Raw genomic sequence first — 24,416 nt, forward strand, 5'->3', positions numbered from 1 at the left:
TAAATAAATAAATATTGGGGACACCTTACACAGATCAACTTAGCCCCAAACTAAGCAAAGTTTGTACTATGGGTGCTAAGCGACGATATACATACTTAAATATCGGGTCGTTCCCTTAGTATTAAGTTTATAAGGTTCTGACGGAAGATCAGCGCTGCGGCTTCCGTAGCATGTATGCTGAGTCAGCGCCTATTCTATACCACAACTATACCACATATACATAGAAAACATCCATGACTCAGGAACACATATCTGTGCTCATCACACAAATAAATGCCCTTACCGGGATTCGAACCCAGGACCGCGGCTCAGCAGGCAGGGTCACTACCGACTGAGCCAAACCGGTCGTCAATACTCTTGACTTTCCGAACAGACTCCTCCGATTGTAATAAAATTTGTCTGCTTGGATGTAGTTTTTATTCTAAACGCCATTCATCCATCTTCTCTATGGTCTGACACGTCAAGTTGTCATGTCATGTTTTTCTGGGTTTTACAACAGTTTACAAAGTTACTGATTTTAAAGTCGACAAGAGTGTTTGTGTTTAAATTTCCTTTTTATTACAGTGGTGGATAGAAATAGATTCTAAGTGGCAATACTATAACTAGGAGACAGCAAAGTGTCGTGTATAGTTTACTACAAAATAGTTTATTTTTCCTCACGGTAAGCTTGTACGATGTGTGGTAAATAGTGACCACGCCTCGGTCAACAAGTCAACATAAACCATTTATTGTCGTCACATGTTTGTCGTACAACATAAACGTAACTTGGAGGAAAACCTTGAAGAAAGAATACAAGTAAGTTACAAGTTCTTCGAGACACTACCTTATATCATGGATGATTTATATAGAACTAGCTTTTGCTCGCGTTAGAAAGAGACAAAAAGTAGCCTATGTCACTCTCCATCCCTTCAACTATCTCCACTTAAAAAATCACCTCAATTAATCGCTCCGTTTTGCCGTGAAAGACGGACAAACAAACAAACACACACACTTTCCGATTTATAATATTAGTATGGATTTATAATCTTTACACTAAGAATCGTAGCTCAAGTTTTTAGCGCCACCTATTTAATACTATCATAACTACATTGATGATGCCTACAAATTTATTTAAAAAAAAATGTCTATTGATATGATATCATGATATTAAAATAAATAATATGTTATTTGTGAGATTTTGACCTCTCCCAGGCTACAAAACAGCGCCATCTCGTTTTAAGCCCAAAAAGCCCATACATTTCAGGGGTACGGTTTGTATGGGTTTTGTCAGTCCCGTATTAAATCGTTCTTGCTTATTAATAACTGACATCCAATTTCACAGCAGTCTTCGATTCTACAAAATGTCTATGACGTCATATAATTTTATGTTGAAGATGAAAGTATATCTGGGTAGATGTATTGTCTTCCGCTTCCCACCATCAGACGTAGCCTTACTGTAGGTTTCGTAGCGCGTAGCTCGTAGCACGTAGACAGTCTGCGCTCGCGGTCCGTAGCAGCCGGCCGCGGCACCGCGCGCTCCCCGTCTTCCGTTCAACTTCATTCACGAATGAATGACTCGCAAGTGAATGAAAACAAAGACCTAATTGTAAATACACGTATGCATAATTAAAAAGTTTTCGCGTGAACTTTTAATGATCCGGTGTTAAATGTGAGTATGAATTAGTTTTAAAAGTTAAAGTTACTTACGTACACATGGTAATTTAAACTTGGGCGCGAGGCTGCTGGTGCTGTATTGTATAATATGAACTTTGTTTATTTTGCAATATCATTTTCGACGCGGCTATTTAATGTATGAGTTTAAAATTTTGTGTGCGATTTATGAAAAACGTTTGCTGTAAGTCTTGTGAGTGTTTTTAATGACTACAATACGAGTATTTGCGAGATGATTATTTACGTTACACTGAGCACCTTCTAACATGAAACTAAACGTCAAAAACAAAAAAATATTTTTTTCTGTTATTTATACTGAAAAGATACGCGAGTCCATACATCAAGCGCGACTTCTAGTATGGACTCGCGCGACAAGGCAAGTTGTGCTAGAGGGAAGATCCTTCGTGGTTCGTGCCTTCGCGGGTCATGCCTTGCCTGTTCTGATGTTGGTGTATTCTATGACAGTGTCAAATTTTTTGTCGCGAATTCTGGGTCGACCCAAGATTAAAAGTTGCAGTGTGACCTACATATTTATCTCGCAAAAATTTAGGGTAATAAAAAAATCCTATATGTGTAGTTTCTTACACTGTTATTACACAAAAAACGACTATAGCCTTCCGTTTAGTAATGTAGGAAAAAACCTATGAGTATTATATCACTACTCATTAACCATCGTTTTATGTTATCTGCTGATGTGTGTTTAATATGGAATATAAAATAGTTATTACTATAAACACAATATTCAACATAAATCTTAATTAAATGGGTCGATATTTTTTATAAATAAAAAAAGTCCCAAGTTTTTCTTCAAAATATCGGCCTACTTACATCTGAAAACAAATATTCAAATTGGAAATTAGTGCTTCAATTTGGATCAAAATAGCTCATGATTCTGAGTATAAAAAAGTATGAATATACATAAAAGAAATCGGCTAAAAGGAAACAGCGCAAATATAGTAAAATGAATCAGTGTAATCCACACTAGATACTAAAGTAGGCGCTGAGAGGTTTGAAGGGCAGAGTATCATTTTATCGGAACGGGCGATATCAAATGTAGATCTCGAGTATCGGTGACGTGTGACCAAACATTGCTCGCTAATAATTGGACTTGTCATAGATATGGATACAAACAACGTTTTGATGTGATGCAACGATAGTATTGAATGAAAAATAATGTTATTATTTTTGCAAGCTTAAACTTACCTTAATGTATACCGCTTTGGTGGCCCACTGGTGGGCAAAAGCCTCCTCTCGCTTCTTCCATTCAACCCTGTTGTTTGTGTAACCGTGCCATCCTGTGGGTAGAATGAGTCCAAGTCATCCCGCCATCTCTTTTTCGGTCTGCCTGCACCTTCCACGGTGTTCCGTGGGTCCCCCTCGGTGACCATTTTGGCCCACCGTTCAGTGTACATGCGGCAGACATGTCCAGCTCAGTACTACTTAAGCCTGTAGAGAGATACTGACATATAAAATATACTAACCATGTATAAAATTGACATATTTTGCTCTGAGCTCGCTGTGCTTGTTCAATATACATAATGTTCACTTGACCCGTTTAATAGTTATATGTTTTACAAGGGGGCAAAGTTGCTGTTTAACCGCACGTGCCAATATTGATACCCGAGCAAGCGAAAGTTTCCAATATTGAACTGTGAGCGTAGCGAGAGGTTCAAAAAGTGGAATCTTGAGCCACCGACAACACAAAATTTTTCACCACACCAACACGAACAAAATACTGAATAAAACATCAAACTAAATCAAATCCATCAATCTATTAAATTTTTATTATTCAAAATCATCATTTATAGGTAAATTCTATCAGCCAGATTAAGACATCAAGTTAAATTTTGTATGAAATTACTTTGCACTCCACAATAAAATGCAATTTTGCCATCTGTTTTCGAATAGCAAAGTAAGCCTTTATCAGTTGGTGTGGTGAAAAAATATGTAAGTAGTTAGGAAGCAAGTCGCTACCAGTGTAATTAAGACACAGTTACCTACGTTAGAATGCAATAAAGTTGTAGTTTCTTTTAAACTTCAACCTGATAAAAAATAAAAAGAACCCGTGTAACATACAAGGGACTGAGGGCCGTCTTCAGAGCAAAGTGTCATTGTTACGCGAAGGGTAAAGTCCGAACCCGCGGCTGGGCCGTATAGTACATCCATACCTACTTCTTACCGGGCAAGTACATGATGGACGCGATAGTATCTAGCCTGCGATATACCCCTCTCTCTCTAGTTAATACAGCTACAAAAGGACGGCTAGTCTATCTCGCGAGTGAGATACTGTCGAGTCCGTCGCATGCTTGCCCTGCTAGTGTGTAGGTAGCTACTTCTATGCGAACGCGACTTGAGTTTTTACCACTGTGGACCACTCTAAAATGTAATTTTACTTACATTAGTAACTACCCGAAAACAGAGAGCTTTGTGAGTACGAGTCAAAAACTTGTACGTGCCCTATGATAGAGACCATGTGCTATTATAATATAATTGTCAATGAGTTCTTAAAACTATCGGACACAGTAAATTCGAAATTAGTAATTAGGCAAGAATAGCTATTGTGAAACAGTTAGGGTCAAAACTATTCAGATTATATCATCAATAATATCTGATAGCTAATCAAATATTTTACTTTATTGACTTGCCATATAGATCGTCATTGGAGCAGCTAGGTTGATCACAAAGATCTGAATATATTTTTATTGTCAAAGTGTTGTGTGTGTATTATGTTCCTATCTTTTTGAACACCTCGGGAGTTCTGACGGCGACCGCACGAATACTCCAGATGCGAGTTACGTGTTTTGCCGCGAGCTGGCAAAAAATATGAAATACCGAAGCCCCAGAAAAAGAACAAACAGTTCCAAAGTAAGATGAAAGAGGAACTTGACGTGACATTTGTTGTTAGGTTTTACAAGGTTATTTTTTTTATTAAAGAAATACAATGCAATTTTAATATTTTACAACTGTAGATAAGAGAAGAATTGTGGAATATATTTAAATAGGAAACACAGGTCCGCTTTGACAACTAATCTCAAGATTTGGCGTTGGCACTAGTTTTTACGAAAGCGACTGCCATCTGACCTTCCAAACCGAAAGGTAAACTAGACCTTATTGGAATCAGTCCGGTTTCCTCACGATGTTTTCCTTCACTAAAAAGCGACTGGCAAATATTTAATAACATTTTGCACATAAGTTCCGAAAAACTCATTGGTGCGAGCCGGGGTTCGAACCCGCGACCTCCAGAAAGAAAGTCGCACGTACTTACCGCTAGGCTACCAGCACTTTTTATATATTACTAATAAATATTATGAAATTAAATTACTTTATTTTGTATAATTTCTTCAAATAATAATGAGCTAAGAATTTACACTAAATTATTATTCTTATTATTGGGAGCCTGTTATGTCCCACTGCTGGGCAAACGCCTCCCCCCTCTTTTTCCAATCTTCCCGATCTCGGGCAGTTTCGGGCCAATCATTAACGAAGCAATCCAAGTCGTCCCGCCATCGCCGGCGGGGTCTGCCAGATCCTCGCGTTAGGCCGGGACACTAAATTATTTTATTTTAAAATATTGTTATGGTCTAGCAAATGTTGGCAAGTGCATAAACGATGGTTGCAAATAAAAATTCCACGTAGAGCCAATTTTTTCGCAATGAACACTAAGAAACTCGTCTGTCGCTGTGAAAAAATGCTCATTCTAAGTGGACCAATTTCCACTGAACAGTGATTAAATGAATTCGAGTATAATTTAATTAAAATACATATAAACGGAACCGTTTCCAATAAACAGAATACTTGAAGCCATCGTAAATCATGATTTGATTACATTTTTGTTTCGCATCTTGTGCCGTTTCCCGGAACACGTTTTCCTTCGATCAAATACAGGCGACAAGTCACGTGCAATCTGTTAATGTGATGTCGAAAATGTGAGGCCGAGTTACTTTATTAAAAAATATGTACAGTCGAGATATTAAATGCAGTCGAGATAGGTGCGGGGATGCGGACGAAGTGCCAAAACTATAGGTATATTCACGACTTTATTGCTTAGATATACGTTAAGGTTGTGGATATATATTTATGACACTTTCTAAAAAAGTGCCCCTGTGGCCTACTTGCTGAATAAATGTTTATGTTTTTTTTTGTGTTACTGTAGTCATTATTCTGAATTTCAGAAAGTTTTTTAAAATTTTCTCAACCTTATTTACAAAATCTATTATTCGGCCAATATTTATTAAAAATTTGTTAACTGCTTTGACATGTGTAGGCTATATATGTATAATGTCTTCTGGAAACATTTATCCAAATAATTACTATCCTAGAATGGATTACAAGCACGTAGTAATAAAAACAAAAATAACAATTTTACATACTTACTTGCTAAGAACAGGTAAGTAACAAATACCATTTAAGTAAGCATGCTTATCTTACAATATATCTAAACTATGTTGACACTAATGTTACCTCAAAATATCGGTAAATGCATTAAATTCCCATTTGCCGGTCAAATGACTACTATCTCAAGTTTTCAAATAGAGAACTTTCCTTACTGCACTTTTCACGCATAATGAGCTACTAGCATGAGTTTTTTTGTCATTTGAGAATACATTACACACATGGCATTCTTTTTAATTTCTTTATCGAACCATCTTACACTTATAGTTAAACCGGACAACCGGACATGCAAGTTATGGGTAACATACACAGGGCCAGTTGCATCAACCACATTTGACAGACACATCATTGTCACGCAGCAGTAGGCCTAGCACATGATGGCCGCGGGAGTATGTCGCCGCGAGATAGATGCCACGTCTTCTTCTAACTGTATTAATGACATAAGGACGGGTAGTCTATCTCGCGGCGACATACTCCCGCGGCCATCATGTGCTAGGCCTACAGACGTCTATGGAACTTCCCATACAATAAAATTTAAGGTACGCTTTAACGGTGACAGCCGGTTTGATGCAACCGGCCCTTAATCTACAATAATCTTATTTGACATTGCAAACGGGACTTAATCGCGTATAATAGGCTACTAGACTCATACCGAATTTGGCACAATAATTGATTGTCTTATATAGTATTTGACATAAAAAACCAATATTTATAGATTTTAAGTATTAGAAGTGTATGATGACTACGTATTTTCTGATTCTGGTTAAAACTGGAAAACGAAATTACAAAATGCAATGTCGTAACGTCTGATAAGAGTAACCAGTCATTGTAACTTTTCTAGCAATTTCAGCGAAGCATGGTAGAAATAAAGGAATTCATACATATGTTTTCTAGGTAGATGGTCAATTAAAGGTTCATTTTACTGTTATTACTTAATCCTAATTAACTATTCCAGCTAGCTTCGGACATATATTATATTATATTTCTTTACAGCGACAACGCTGCACCAAAACTGCTGCAAATTGCACCTACAAATTGTATACCTATAATAACCTAACCACAAAATAATAATATTTAAAATACCCCCGACCGCGATATAGTAGACCGATTTTCATGAAACATGGCTAATAACACTCCCAACTAACTCAGCTTTCAGACAAGAAACACTAAATTTAAATCGGTTCATCCGATCGGGAGCTACGATGCCACAGACAGAAACACACACAGACAGACAGACAAGCATATAGACAGGCAGACAGACAGACAGACAAGTCAAACTTATAACACCCTGTCGTTTTTGCGGAGGTTAATAAGCTGTTGTACACAATAAAGTGACTACTACTACTACTACTACTATTGCTGGGAAAGTAACAATGTCTTGTCTAAATTTATAAAACATCTACAACTCACGGTAGTTGCTGTACATGTACCAGATTTAGACATTCCTAAACTATTTTAGGGTTCCTAAAAATACCGGTTGCACGATATTGTCGCGTACGTCGTTAACAAGACTCCGCCTCCACTTGGCAGTGTACTAATAACTGACTCAAATCATAGAGTATACAAATTAAGAAGGTGCGGACCCTTAAGAAAAAGCGCACCTCAAATGCGGTGGCTATGAAGTGACAAATATTTCTGTTCTCAAATTCGTAATGCGGATTTTTAGTTCTGCACGAAAGGGCCACAAAAGAAACACTTACCTATGGTGTTTGGTTTGATCAATATATTTCTTGTGAACAATCTTACACAGATCAACTTAGCCCCAAACTAAGCAAAGCTTGTCCTATGGGTGCTAAGAGACAATATACATACTTAAATAGATAAATACATACTTTTATACATAGAAAACATACATGACAGGAGCAAATATCTGTCCTCATCACACAAATACTTATCAGGCGACGATCACTAATGCGACTTATCAGGCAGGGTCACTACCGACTGAGCCAGACCGGTCGTCAAAATCGGTCCAGACCGGTCGTAAATACATGCAGAAACACATAAAATAGCATCTAAAATTTCTAATTCAATTAGCACATTCATAATTCATAATTCATAATTCATAATTCATTTATTGCTTTTATGGGTTTTACAAGATTTTATAACACATATTTAAGTTCCAGCATAAACCCCGTTAGGGCACAGCAATGTAAGCACTTACAGACTAGGTCTTAAAAACTAGCACACAGTAAAATATTAAAACGTATTAGTAAGATACTCCTTTATATTATAAAAAGAGTTTTCAATCAGAAACTTTTTGAGTTTCGAATAGAATATTGACTCTTTCTCTATCTGTTTGAGTTCTAAAGGAATGTTGTTGTACACTGTTACTGCCATATGATACGGTCCAGAATTTACTATTTTTAAGTTTGTAAAAGTACTTGCTAGTTTATTTCTTTTCCTTAGGTTTTGATTTCTGGGAAAATTGTCTCGTGTACGCTCAAATAATTGATTTTGTTTTTTAACAAACTTACATAATTCGAAAATATACAAAGAGGTAAGTGTTAAAATATTCATTTTTTTGAAATAAGGTAGGCAACTCTCTTCTTCATTTATATTTGCTAATATTCTTATGCACCTTTTTTGTAACAGGAATAGTGACTCTACATTTGTGCTATTCCCCCATAGGATAATTCCATATGATAACCAAGAATGGGCATAGGCATAGTAGGCGTTAGTTGCAGCTTTTAAGTTTGTACATTTCTTTAAATGGGATAGAGCATATGTAAATTTTGATATTTTCATCGATACTTTATCAACATGTGCCTTCCAATTTACACTAGAATCTATTTCCACTCCCAGTAGAGAACATGACTCAGCAACTTCCAGTGGTTCATTATTGTAGGATAGGTTCATATCAATTTGTGGCTTTTGCCAGGGTTTTATCTGCATTATTTTTGTTTTAGAGATGTTTAATTCGAGGTTATGATCTTTAAGCCAGTCTAATATTAGTTCCAATGATTTATACAGTTTATTCTTTAGTTCCTCACTATCGTTGCACGGGAAAATTAAGGATATGTCGTCGGCGTATAGAACGGCTTTGTTACCTAATATCTTTGGCAAATCATTGATATAAATTACGAACAGGAGACAGCCCAAAACACTGCCCTGTGGAATAGAATTTTGTACATACAATTTTTCAGACCTAATTTTAATCATACAATTATCTTTTAAGTCATGATGGTCAATTTCTACATATTGAACTCTACTTTTCAAATACGAGGCAAACCAATTTAGAGCTATCCCACGGACACCTATACCATTAAGCTTTTGTCTAAGAATATCATGTGACACTCTATCATATGCCTTGCTCATATCCAACATCATAGCCACAGCATATTTCCGATCATCTATTACTCTCAGAACTTCACTTATGAAGTCATAAAGAGCTGTTACTGTTGACCTTTTCTTTCTGAATCCATTCTGGCGGTTATCGTATATTTTAAATTTCTCACAAAATGAATTTAAACGTTGTGCCATTGCCTGTTCAAAAACTTTTGAAAAAGTAGATAATAACGCTATGGGTCGATACTGCTGAGGATGGTTTGCATTTTTCATTTTAGGTTTGGGTTTTATTATTGAGATTTTTAGTAACTCTGGAAAAATGCCCTCTCTAAATGACTGATTAATTAAATCTGAAAGGGGACCTGTTAGTTCACGTTTACAGTACTTTACTAGGGTCGGGGGTATCTCATCAAAACCAGATGTCATTTTGTTCTTAAGTTTTGTAATTATCTTGTCAATTTCCCGTTCATTTGTTGGATATAAATACATTGAGTTATTCAAAGGTTCAATCACCGGGCGCCCTTTTGGTATTTTATTTGGTTCTATTTTTCCCACGGATATAAAGAATTCATTAAACATGTTAGCTATTTCTTGGGGTTGGTTTATAGTTTTATCATTAATTTCTAATTTAATATTTGTTTCGTCTCTATGTACTACTTTGTTTGTCCGTTCTTTAATAACTTGCCACGTTGTTCGAGTAATATTTTTGGATGAAAGGATTCTCTTTGTGAATTGGTTTTTTATTGATGCTTTTATTGTTCTTTTTAACGTTTTTTCATATTTTTTGTAATAATCATGTAACACTTCACTATCTGTCTGCGTTATTAGTATTCTGAGTAAACGTTTATTTTTACACGACGTTCTTAGTCCCTTTGTGAGCCAGGTCTTTTTGTTCGTCCTACCTATTTTTATCGTTTTTTTAGGTACATAGGTGTCGAGAAGTGAGACTAAATATTCATGAAAAGCGTTATAATTTTGATTTATATTTTGGTTTGGTTTGATGAGAGTACTCCAGTCTGTATTTTGCAGTTGAGCTCTGAAAAGTTCATTACTTGTAGGATTAAATATTCTTTTTTCTGTACGCAATGCCCGAGTCTTTGCCTTATTTGCAGTTGTAAGAGTGATAGTAACTGCTTTATGGTCTGAAAGGCCAAAATCCTTAACTCTATGTGAAAATAAGCTCCGGTCACAGTTGGTGAACAATATATCTATACATGTAGAGCTGGTATTCGTAACTCTAGTTGGCTCTCTAATATATTGTGCAAAATTATAGCTGCTAAACAATTCAATCATATGTTTCTTTTGGTTCGAATTACTTAAAAAGTTTACATTCAGATCTCCGCCAATTATAATATTTCTATGACAATATTTAATACAAATTATCTTTAGTAGTTTTTCTAGTTGTGCATTCACTAATATAGTTTCTCTACTGCTGTTAGGCCAATACAAAACTATGATCATCAAGTTTATGGAAGGAATTTCTACTGCACTGATTTCAATGATACATTCTATTGATAATTGACTTAAGCTTTCACATTCTACACATTCATTTAAATATTCGTGCTACAAATGAATACACAATAAATTTCCTTAACGGAATTAGAACCCTGAACCTCCTGCTTTATAGGCAGGTAGCAGTGGTAACGACAGTCTATCGAATATAGTAGGAGAGGAGGTCATTAAAATATTTATGTATGATAGACTAGGAGGCATATACATATTTACCAGCATGAGTTCTTTAACAACAACGTTTTCTTTTTCCTTCTTAACGTAATGTAATAGTTATAATATTCAAAATAAAATAGGTTATAACAAATTAATCCGATATTGTTTAGAAATGATACATTTTCTATTTAGTAATCTGTGGCCGACGTCGTTAAAATACCTGCCGGAATTCTTACGTGAAACATTTTACTGTCACCATCGCCGCAACATTTAAATCATGCGAATATCACATTGTAATATATTATATGATGTCACATTCGAAAGCTCTTCATTTTATTTAAGTACTTTGGAGGGTGAAAAAATGTAAAAAAAAAATAGATGATATGTCTTGCTGAGTAGGAAGTGAACCTGCGCGCTAAGCCGATGGCCCTAGGTTCGAATCCCGCTAAGTTTAGGGCTTGTTATACCTATATCCCCCAATATTTTTCTTTATTTAATTATCGGTTGATGTGATGTCATGTTCAATGACTCAGCAGTTTAATTTACCATCATTCGTTGAGTTTTTGTTGTTATTTCTTTTGTTTTTGCTGCCGCTCGTTCATAACATGACAGCTATTTTGTTAAATTGTTCAACTTTGAACAAACAGATGAATGCTGTATAAAATATGAACTGCTATAAAATATTGTCGTATACATGTTCATTTTAAATTTGCATGTCAGTTGAAGTGAAGCATCAGGGGGCCGATTTTTGAGTCTCACGGCGTTCGAATTCAGAAAATTGACACTGAAAATAATAGGCAATTCACCGTTTTCAACCGGTATTTTTGTGACAGTGAGACTCAAAAATCGGCCCCATGAGAAACTGTGAGTGATGTGTTCTCCATAGTAAATGTATGGATTTTTTTCAGTGAAGTGTGGCTTTATACTTCATTACTAGATAGGAATAAAATAGATTGACATAAAAGAATACCACTTGAAAAATAAAAGCCTTCATTCTCATACTAATTATATGAAAAAAAAATGTTTCGGTCCTATACAAGCTTTTGATTTTGATGATTGGGTAGGAATAGGATAGATAAAAATAGTTTGTCAAAATTTTCCTTTTTTTTCACATCCTGTACCTACATACATAACTGTGTTTTTACTAATATGTCTGCACACCATTTTTAATCAATTAAAATTCGATCGAAATTGTAGCACCAAAGCACTATGGAATCTGGTAGCTGCCTTCACTGACCCGCTATCAAAATACACCCTGTATTCTTGAAGCACATTCGACAATGAGGTCTGAATATTTTTTACTTAACTATATTAATAAAATTGGCAGTTAATTGACTAAAATATACCTCCTACCTACGGGAAAATAAATTCAGTCTAATTTTCCATAAAATTGTAGCTACAAACTCAGTTCTGCAGCTTTGTTATTTCGAACTAGCGCTTCGCTCGAAATCGGATAAAGAGCTTAAAACTGGTCAAGTATTTAGCAACGAGTTTAGTTTTAAAACAGTTTAATGATTGGCCTACTCTGTGAAAATTAAAATGGCTTCAATAATCTATTCTAGCTATTAAAATTTTTATATTTAAGTGGTCCCAATTTCTTTTGATGAATGTCATTTGATAACTGATAAAAACATTTCAAATAAAAACATTTCAGCGTAATACTTTTGTGTAATTTTCAAAAGAAAAATATATTATTCTTATAATTTTAAACCCCCGACGCGAAAAAGATGGGGTGTTTTAAGTTTGACGTGTCTGTCTGTCTGTCTGTCCACTATGTCGGCGATTTTTACAAAATTTTATTTTTGTGGTTATCTTCTTGTTGAGATAGACGTCAAACCCAACAAGGCAAAGTAAATTGACCTTTGGCAAAAAATAAACGCTAGAAAGTAAAAACCTTGTTTGTCGATTATTTTCCATTGTGTTCGGTCTTTGTATTAATAATAGCTGAAACACTTTTTATCACTCTCCATTTAGCTACGTCAGATTTGTATGGATTTTTTGCTCGTCAATAAAATCAGACAAAAAATGTTTTTTGGGAATTCTGCTGTATAAAATAAATCGTTGAATGGATTATGTGTAATACAGCCTGTTTAAAATGCCAGGGAATTGAGAAATCTGTCAGCAAATTGATTTCCTTAGAATTGGATTGGCTGAATTGTAATATGAAAGGTAATAAAATTCCTCGTGCTTCTTATATTCTGTTTACGATTCCCGAGGGAGAATATTCCTTGAAAGAATTGCGCAACAGTCGTAAGACAAAATTATGGCTTATAAATAATTATACTACACTTTTAAACTCAATCAAAACTAATAAAGTACTTTTTTATCTGCAAATTGTGCGCAAAATGTGTTTAATCTTTTTTTTTATTATATTAAAAGTTTTGGTTTGTTTGGGAATACGTGGATCTCGAGGACAGTTTGTCAGAAAGTATTGTTACTACCTGTTTATTTAGACTAACATTTTTTTTTAAATGTGTGTACATTTATGCTTATGTAGGTATTGGCTTTAAACGATCACTGTCAATAACCTTTGCCATGGAAGGTTGAGGTGTCTATTTCGCTTAAATGTGTGTCGTAAAAGTAAACTTTAATCAAAATCACGAATTAACCGGTTATTTCAGTTACATTTGCCCATGAATTTGAAAATTACCCTACAAGGGCTATTAAATAATAATCTTGAATTAAACTAAATGGATATTACAAAGTACCATTGTTGTGTATTGCTTCGCGTGGGCAGCTCATCCAGAATTGTAGTCCGGGAGCCCAATTGGAAATATTCTTAGTTACTCGAGCGCGTCACATTATTAAGATATGTAGGACTGTAGGTAGGTATAGGTATGGTAAGGTACCTTAATCTAGTTATCTATATCGATTCTTGGTTTGGTATGAACTTTAACACACATTTAAGCAAATAATGGAAATTAAGGCCAAATCAAGCTGACTTAAGCGGACAGTTACGATTTAAAAATAGACCGTCATTTTTATAATATTCAAGAATTTTAATCCTCTATCCCACATGCGGTAGTTAAAAAAGAAATTTGATATTTATAACCTTATTTCATCATCTAATCTCTCGATTCCAATGAGTTTTTTATGAGGGCATTTAGCATCACCGGCTCCCCAGCTATTACAATTGCAAGCCGGATTACAACGGTATATTGATGACAATTTCAATCTCCGCTGGTACAACAGGGCAAGTTAGGATTTGTCGGTATTGTGTGATAGCTATTCGAACGCATCAGTATTCAAATTGATACCTAATAGTCGTATTATGATACTAATCGTTGTATTGTTATACACCGTTGTATCTTAAAAACAATAAAAATAACACTTAAGACACTAGTCTCCTACATAAATCAATCGCTATGTTATTGTCAATTATGTGCTATTCATACCAACTTAGTTTGCCAATTATAATTATGTTAGTTATATTTCCATTATTTTTGTCAGTTAGGTCATTAGTTAAATATATGATTTTGATCTGTATTTTAATTCCTGAATATCAAGGATCAACACTAAAAAAGTACTTAGTTTAAATACATTTTAGGTAGGTACATTTGAATATTATTTTCTAATGTAAGTCACATTTTTAGGGTTCCGTAGTCAACTAGGAACCCTTATAGTTTCGCCATGTCTGTCTGTCCGTCCGTCCGTCCGTCCGTCCGTCCGTCCGTCCGTCCGTCCGTCCGCGGATAATCTCAGTAACCGTAAGCACTAGAAAGCTGAAATTTGGTACCAATATGTAAATCAATCACGCCAACAAAGTGCAAAAATAAAAAATGGAAAAAAATGTTTTATTATGGTACCCCCCCTACATGTAAAGTGGGGGCTGATATTTTTTTTCATTCCAACCCCAACGTGTGATATATTGTTGGATAGGTATTTAAAAATGAATGAGGGTTTACTAAGATCGTTTTTTGATAATATTAATATTTTCGGAAATAATCGCTCCTAAAGGAAAAAAAGTGCGTCCCCCCCCTCTAACTTTTGAACCATATGTTTAAAAAATATGAAAAAAATCACAAAAGCAGAAATTTATAAAAACTTTCTAGGAAAATTATTTTGAACTTGATAGGTTCAATAGTTTTTGAGAAAAATACGGAAAACTACGGAACCCTACACTGAGCGTGGCCCGACACGCTCTTGGCCGGTTTTTTGTAGTATAAAGATTACGTACTTATTGATATTCGGCTTAATAATAGTACATATGTAGGCCTATTTCTATTACAGATATTTTTCCAAAAATTGTCGGTCATGCTTTGAATTGCCTGTCCATTTATTTGGTTCGTCCATGATAAATCAGCTTCCGATTATTACGAACGCGTAAGGAATAGGTATAGCAAGTATTATTATGTGTTAGAATAGGCCTATTCTTACAAATGATGTGCATTTGACGTGTTGAAATGACTTAAGAAATGTGTTATTTCCTCACCATATTTATGTTAGAGCAACCTGTTCATAATAGACATAGGAAAAAATATAGACCGAGGGTATTTAGCAGAGTTTTATACAACTTAAACAACATTAGACATCTTATATCATCCTGCACGGGAAGCATGGTCGCGCGATAGACGATAAAATAGCAGGCCGTCCCTATCGCACTATTTGTAAGTGCGACAGGGACGGCCTGATATTTTATCGTCTATCGCGCGTCCATGCTTCCCGTGCTGTACACTCATATGAAGCGTACCATATACTGAAAATATAGATGTAGCTACTGTATCTTCAATCAGTACCGTGGTATCGCTTTCGTTCACCAACTTTAAGAAAATTATATGAATTTTGGTGAGCCTGAGATCTGGCTATCAATCACGTCGCAACGGGAAAGTGGTGCCAAGATGATGTCACATACCTGTCATCTAAGGGTTTCTACAATCTATGATATTCATATTGAACTAGCATTGAATTTTCGTTTCCAAATACGACATTAAAAATAAATCTTAATTTCCGTTTAGTGAAAAGAACCGTTTAAGGTTAATTTCTCACTCGGATCTTTGTTGGTCTTGCTTTGTGAGGGCTCCGCAATCTCGTTTCATTCTAATGTAATGAGACGAAAAAGGTTCACTGATCCCGCTTTATGCTTGTGATCATGAAAATTGGAAGTGAAAAATATTTGTGGATCTTTTGAAGATTCAAATAACTCTTGATTATTCATATTAATTTGTATTTTTTTAGATAATAATTTTATTCATAATAAACAGTACAGTACAGTAATTCATAATAAGTACAGGATCCCTGTGGAATTTAAATTTCTTTACACGTTCACTGGAACGTGATCCATACTATTATAATATTATAAATGGGAAAATATGTGCCTGTTTGTCCGTCTTTCACGGCAAAACGGAGCGACATTGTCGTGATTTTGGAAGTGGAGACGGTTGAAGCGATGGAGAGTAACATAGGCTACTTTTTGTCTCTTTCTAACGCGAGCGAAGCCGCGGGCAAAAGCTAGTTAATATTTTATTGAACGCTCTTTATAGATATTTTTTTATACTACGTCGGTGGCAAACTCGCAATATGTCTAAATCTCTTGAGTTGTAGTACGGGTCACTCTTCGCAGACGAAAACAACAAACTTATCTCAGTCGGTTTATTTTCAAGTGACGTGACCACTGACGTCAGCAGGCGTTTCGTCAGAGACACCATTATCAATTTATCACAGTAGATGACAACATTTTTTTTTTTTAATACTACGTCGGTGGCAAACAAGTATACGGTCCGCCTGATGTAAAGCGGTCACCGTAACCTATGGACGCCTGCAACTCAAACAGTGTCACATGCGCGTTGCCACCCCATTAGAAACTTGTACACTCCCGTTTGCTGTGTTAAGTACACAGCAAAAAGGAGTGTACAAGTTCCAAAGAGGGTTCGGGTTGCCGACGACTCAAAGGTCAATAGACGGAACAAGTTAGTTCCGTAAGTCCTCCCGTCATCAGCACACCGCACCCTCGTTGAGCTCTGGCAGCCTTACTCACCGGCAGGAACACAACACTATGAGTAGGGTCTAGTGCTATTTGGCTGCGGTCTTCTGTAAGGCGGAGGTACTTCCCCAGTTGGGCTCTGCTCTAGATTCGAGCGAGACGATATCCGCTGTGCTGTGCCCTACCACACAAAGCGGAATATCATTCGCTATGCCCTACCTCCTACATTAGTATTAAAAGGAGTTCAGAGCTTAAATGCAACCAAGTACTAATCTGCTCCTAGCTAATTACATTAATTGGTGGTGCGTCTTCATTCGACACCCCTGGTGGGGTGTGAGTGGCCACTGGAGAAGATATAAAGTTGAGCTATCAGGGGATAGCTCAACTTTATATCAATAGGTAGGTAATTTAGGGCACAAGCTCTAGAGGAATTTTTCATTAAGTTAGCTTTTGTTATATTTTGTGGACTTTGTGGCTTCGCTTTCATAAATGTAACAGTACAGTATTTTATTGCTATTTCTTTTAATACGTGGCTTCTAGGAAATTTAAATAATGTTAAAAGAGAAATTTCTCTCCTTGTAATTCTACCAAATATATAAATTCTGTAAAAGACAAATAAAGTCTACTCCCTTGACGACCGGTCTGGCTCAGTCGGTAGTGACCCTGCCTGCTGAGCCGCGGTCCCAGGTTCGAATCCCGGTAAGGGCATTTATTTGTGTGATGAGCACAGATATTTGTTCCTGAGTCATGGATGTTTTCTATGTATATACGTATGTATTTATCTATTTAAGTATGTATATCGTCGCTTAGCACCCATAGTACAAACTTTGCTTAGTTTGGGGCTAAGTTGATCTGTGTAAGGTGTCCCCCAATATTTATTTATTTATTTATTTTATTAAACGTTCACTAAAGCTATCAAGCCGATAAAGTTCCTTTGTCCCTGTCTATCACACCAATGGGCATTTTCAGAATTTGGGACCCCCAATTATTATTTTTATAGCACGTCGGTGGCAAACAGGTATACGGCCCGCCTGATGGAAAGCGGTCACCGCAACCTATGGACGCCGGCAACTCAAGGGGTGTCACGTGCGCGTTGCCGACCCATTAGAAACTTGTACACTCCTTAGCGTAAGTTGTTAACAAAAATTAACTCACTGTCAGTTTTGTGACGATAATTCAGCATGAAATTTCAATAAAAATATTGTTTTTGTATTAGTCACGTAAACTTTAAGCGATAATCTACATTCAGAATGTAAAAAAAGTAAATTTTTAGATAGATTTTATGCTTAATTGTCGTCACAAAACTGACAGCGAGTTCATTTTTGTTAACAACTTTTGCTAATTGAGGGGACCCAAATTCTGAAAATGCTCTTGTATTGGTGTGATAGACAGGGACAAACGAACTTTATCGGCTTGATAACTTTAGTGAACGTTTATGAATAAGGGGGTAAGACAAAGTTATCAAGCCGATAAAGTTTGTTTGTCCCTTTCCGACGTATTGGTGTGATAGACAGGGACAAACGAACTTTATCGGCTCGGAACCATAAAGAAACATTAATTCTCACTCAGGTGGCGCCACGCCTGATTTCGGTTAGATGGCGCGAATATTAATATTTTAGCACATATCAAGTAAATGATATTGGTCAACTTGTCAGAAGTAAGGGTCTAATGTTTTAATCCTTTGTCGAGGGATGGCAGTGTTTGCACTATTATGACTACAAATTTTTATATACTTATACTCGATTATCTTTGCTCCTACACAATTATTAAGATTTCTGCTCAGTATTCGAAAATGAGGACTAAGCCCCGAGTGTGAAATCCACTAGAAAAAAATATGTTTGATACTGAACTAAATTTGTCTTAATTTGTTTCCAAAACCGCATAGCACGTTGTTTAAAATCTCATACAGAATGAGACTCACCGAAACTTTTACGTGACTTTCACATATTTGAATGGAATGTGCTCTGAAGATTATTTAATTTATCCTTATGTTATACCAATACGCATCTAATCAACACAGACTTGACCGGTTGAAATGTAGAAACGTAAATAATTATTCGTACGTCTAAACATTCTAGAAAAATACAATGCCAGAGAGTTCAATGTCTTGTCTAGTATTAAATGACTATAGACATATCAAAGAACTGACAAAAAAGAAAACAGAAAACGGGGTAGTCTTGTGTAAAGTCATATTTTGGAAAATCTTTTCAATTAGTATTAAAACTAAAATTCGTTATTCTAATATTGTCTTCGGTTACCGCGATAGTTAGATAGATACTCATGAAATAAAACTATGGAAACGGACTATGGACTACGGCTTCGTTATTATACATAAGATATTACATCTAAAACACTCATGAATCATAACCAATGCATAATTTTGAAGTTAATTCTTTATTTATATGAACATATTTACATAATTACATTAATTACATAAGAAACTAAGACTAAACTTAAAAGCTAGCTAATGTCTAAAATAGGCTCTTGAGGCATTGTACCAAAGATACTAGCGACATTTCCTCGCTGTATCGCAATGCTGATACGTTGTGCGAGGAAGTCGCCAGCTCTTCGGTCACCAGTTACTTCAACCAGCCGCTTCGCGATTTTTGTGAACAACTTGTTCGCGCTGGGACGCCATGGACCTAGAGTTTCTACGCCAAAAGGTACAAAAAGGTATTCTTTGCCAAGACTTTTGTATTTATTACGTTTCAAAATTTCGGCACCTTCTGCCGCTATCTTGGTCCGTTGGAGGTGAGACGGTGCCAATGTGTCTACGCAGGTAGCATCCCACACTAACATTCGTCCCATACTCCAAGGGACCAAGGACACTCCATCAGGCCTCTTGCCATCATCTCTGATTATGCCAGTCGGCTCAAGGAAAGCAGGCACATTGATGGTTGCAAGGGATCGACGGATAATGTCATTAAGCGACGCATGTCTCGAAAAACGGCCTGCACTTTTTTGACAAGATAATCCATGGTGTCCCATTCGGTCCACGTCCGTGCCACAAGAGCATATGTGTAGCGTACACACCGATGCATAATAGATTATTCTATGTAGAATCTAATATTTGTAGTTGCATTTATCACACGCGTGCTTGTCGGAGGAGCATGAACTAAAGCATTCATGGCATTCTTACCCCGTTTGATCGTAATAAACTATTTAAGACGATACAGGAGGGGTCAATTCTCTATACAAACGCTCTCGACTATTTCCTCCCTAGTTTTTGAAGATAGAGCAATGATTTTTGCAGCAGATTATTATAATTTTTATCTGTGTCGGACCGTTTTGATTTTTTTGATATTCTTATTGTTAAAGACCTAGCCCATCAAAAATTTCCAAAAACGGCCTTATTGATTATGGCGCAAAAAAAGGTGTGGTATTAAAAATTGGTATCCAATAGTCAAAAAAACTAAACGGTCCAACACAGATTATTTCATTGTTATTCAGATTCTCAAATTTCGTTACGATTGATTAAGTTTTGAAGGAGGAAACAGTTGAGAGCGGAACCTCGATTTTAAAGATTTTTTCACAATATTTTATAGCTGAGTTGTTCTTAATGGACATTTTTTTTTCAATAAATCCAGTTAATAACACTAGTATATAAACTAGAATTCCCAAATTGAAAGGGGGCTCCTTTCCATTTTAGCATTTTCGCTCCTGTAGCGTCTTAACACTATCTTGTGATCACCACGTTGAAAAGGTAGGCATAATAGGCATACTGAGCTTGCTGACACCAACGGCATGTTACTAAGAAGATAAGGGGTATAAAATTCGGTCACAGTGACGGGGTGGCGTTATGTCAGCAGATACAAGGGTCTTATTCTCTCTTGCCGAGCATTTCGGTTTAATCCAGCCAGCCTTAGTTTAGCTCACATTACCCTAAGTTCACTTGAAATACGTCAAAATGCGTTAGGTAACTAAATATCGAGAACGTCACGCAAAAACTATGGAGAAGCGGAACAGGGGCTACTAGAATAGAACTAAAAATTACAGACATTTTTCCCTCTCAATGGTAGCCAGCAGGGCTAGCATAGCATGTGATTGGCGCGAAATTATTTCACCCCGATATAGACGTCCCGTCATTATGTCATTTTAGAAACAAAAATGTGTTCTATGTCTCGTCCAGATACCGTAGCGCCAATCATGTGGTATTACGAGTATATCTTGACACTTGACATTGACAATTATGTGCCTATTCCTGGGTCGATAAGTAAGTAACTCAGCGTCAATATTTCCTTGTTGAGCAGGCAATGGACGGCGAAGTGTCACAATTGTCACTGTTGTAAAATAGGCCAGAGGTCAAGTAACACTAGGAACGAGCTAGACTCAGCATAAATAGTTTAGGAAGATCGTGGAATACATCGAGATAGGAAGGTTGTCGTTTTATGCCTCACACGCCACTGCTCCGGCATCAGGGAATCAAATAACCATTAATTACAACCGTTACGAAAGCTGAGATGAAATATATTAATATTAGTAATGACTATAGCAGTGTTTTCTAGACGGAGGTGTCGATATGATTAATCGACGTCACGGGTGATTCTTAGTCCACAATAATATGCTTACTGTATATTGTATGTATGAATATATGGAACGTCGAAAAGTAGGTAGTCGATAATTTACGACTTCATTTATTTAGTCACTGTAAATTTAACTTATAATACACTTGCAAATAGTGCCACTATTGTAAACCTTTACTCCCTTATTCATAAACGTACTCTAAAGTTATCAAGCCGATAAAGTTCGTTTGTCCCTTTCCGACGTATTGTTGTGATAGAAAGGGACAAACGAACTTTATCGGCTTGATAACTTTAGAGTACGTTTATGAATAAGGGGGTTAGGGTTTATTTAATAGTCGGTGAGATCGCGCGGTACGATTACGTACTTTCTACCTTAAATTATGAACCTACGTAACACGACGACATAATATTGAGTTGTAAAATAAATAAAATAAATATTATAGGACATTCTTACACAGATTGACTGAGGCCTACGGTAAGCTCAAGAAGGCTTGTGTTGTGGGTACTCAGACAACGATATATATAATATATAAATACTTATATATATAGAAAACATCCATGACTCAGGAACAAATATCTGTGCTCATCACACAAATAAATGCCCTTACCGGGATTCGAACCTGGGACCGCGGCGCAGCAGGCAGGGTCACTACCGACTGCGCCAGACCGGTCGTCAAAGTTGTATAACTTGTTATTTTTTATCGTATTTGTGATGGCATTTCTACTGAATCACATTTAAATAAATAAGTATCTTCCTTTTCTGATTTGTAACTTAGGACAAATTTCCACGAAAATTAATTATGAAAATTGCCGCTTGCCGAAACGTTCAGTTAATTATTTATTTAAATTAAATATGTTACTTTTAACATCTATTAAATAAAATGCAAAAAAAATTTCATTGGTGCTTTACGCAATAAGTTAAGTTAAAATTATTCCGTTTAAATATGCGTATTTAAATTATAATCTTATTTGTGACGTTACTTGTCAAGCTTCACGGAAAATGACATACATTTTATGGTGAAAGTAAGCAGCGCTTCCAAAACCCCCTCGTGCGACCTGTCAATTGTGTTCATTGAAAAAGTGACCTTGATCCGTATCTAAGCATGCGGGGGGTTAAGTTAAATCTAGTTTTAATTGTCAATACCAGAGCCCGGATTACCGGTTAAACAGAGCTTTATTTCCTGTAATTGCTCGACCAGAAAATTTGCTAACCCTTTGCTCAGATTGAGCACCGAGACTTAATCAACTGCCCTGGCATTACCGTCGGCTGATCATGTGGCTCTTCTGACCTACATACGACTTCCCCGTGAGGCTGATTCTTATTTGACAATGGGTTACGGGTTTGGTATTACGGGTGTTTATAAACTGACGTAGATTTTATAAATAAATAACATTGAACTGAAACTGACAGGAAAACGCGCTTTTGTGAAAATATGAAGGAAATTAATTTTGCACCAGACCTGCGGGCGTAGCACACAGCACGGTGTGATAAACTTGCGAAAATAGCTGTTTGGTGTGATAGCCTTCACGCGACCGTGCGAGTACGAGTAGTATGAAGAAAATTGTTTATGCTTTGCTATTATGTAAATGAAGACGACGTCATCGTCATATTCCTAATAAATACGTAGTCAATGAACAAAATTTGTTTTAACAGGTTTTCCTATCACGATGATGTACAAAAGACAATATTAGTATGTTCATATACATGACTTAGATCCTATACTCCAAAATAGTACTTACCAAGCATTTTTGGGATCTCAGTTACATACGCAACAAATTGGAATATAGAGGTAAGAGGTAATGATGGTCAAACCAACTACCAAGAACAAACGGGCCTCTCGCTCGTTTTTGCTCAGAACGTGCAAGTTGTGGAAAGAGCTACCTTCTGAGGTGTTTCCCTTGCGCTATGATATGGGGTTCTTCAAGAAACAGGTATTTAGGGTTCTCCACAGAACTTAATTTAGATAGAAGAAACAAATTCATATATTTGTATAGGGGCCGAGCGTGTCAAATTTTGTACTGAAGTTGATTCTTGCCTGTAATTTTAAATATGTCTCAGGCTCTTGATTGTTCATAATTTTTGTGTTGTTGCAATTGAATATCACGTAACGAGGCATTTTTTATGTTTTGGTTGACTGCAACTTACAAAAATTGACGCCCGAAAGCTGCAAGCTGCAAGTAAAGACGGACAACTCAGTGGATTTCACTGAGTTCATTTGACACGCTAAGTAGATACGTTTGCTTGATCTATGGTATATATGATATCTGTGGGGTTCTCAAAGGTCGGAAACGCATAAGTGGCTCCCCTGATGTTGCTTATGTCCATGGGCGGCGATGACTGCTTCCCATCAGGCGGCTCGTCTGCTCGTTTGCTACCTATTTAATAAAAAAAAACAACTATTAGTTGAATTATTCAAATCCATTCCAATTACTAAATTCGTCTTAATTTATGAGATAAAATGCATTAATTTAATGTACATTTCCTACCTACGGATAACTCTGAAAATTCTTACAAGAATCTCATTAAGCACCTATAAGAAAGTTTGGCAAATACACAAATTTACTCTGCAAAGCCCGCGTTGCATTCGGAGGAAGACGTCGTTAATTTCTATTTGAAATTCAAATTACTACATTCAAAATTGGAATTTGAATGATGCAAAACTGCGGTGAGTTACATAAGCATGAAATCACTTTTGCCGAAGACGGGGAATGTTTAGACACGTAAAATATTATACTGATTTGTTTCATGCAATATTGTAAAGAATTTCACCTAGAGGTGTTTTATTTTGCATTTTTATAGTAGCTAATCTTAAGGCTATTTCCGACTCGATTATAATAAATAAATAAATAAATATTATAGGACATTCTTACACATATTGACAGGCCCAAGGTAAGCTCAAGAAGGCTTGTGTTGTGGGTACTCAGACAACGATATATATAATATATAAATACTTATATACATAGAAAACATCCATGACACA

General features: G+C 36.2%; 1 protein-coding gene across 1 annotated transcript in view; it reads left to right on the plus strand.

Annotated features, from left to right (window-relative positions):
• Nucleotides 1–1,572: 1,572 nt before the first annotated feature.
• Nucleotides 1,573–24,416, plus strand: part of LOC125225318 — a 182,358-nt gene continuing 159,514 nt past the window's right edge. The window contains exon 1 of the mRNA XM_048128967.1: nt 1,573–1,648. The gene's annotated coding sequence lies outside the window, so the exon portion shown is untranslated. The remainder of the gene's footprint in view (nt 1,649–24,416) is intronic.

Source organism: Leguminivora glycinivorella, chromosome 4 (genome assembly GCF_023078275.1).
Source record: "Leguminivora glycinivorella isolate SPB_JAAS2020 chromosome 4, LegGlyc_1.1, whole genome shotgun sequence".
NCBI classification, from domain to species: Eukaryota; Metazoa; Arthropoda; class Insecta; order Lepidoptera; family Tortricidae; genus Leguminivora; species Leguminivora glycinivorella.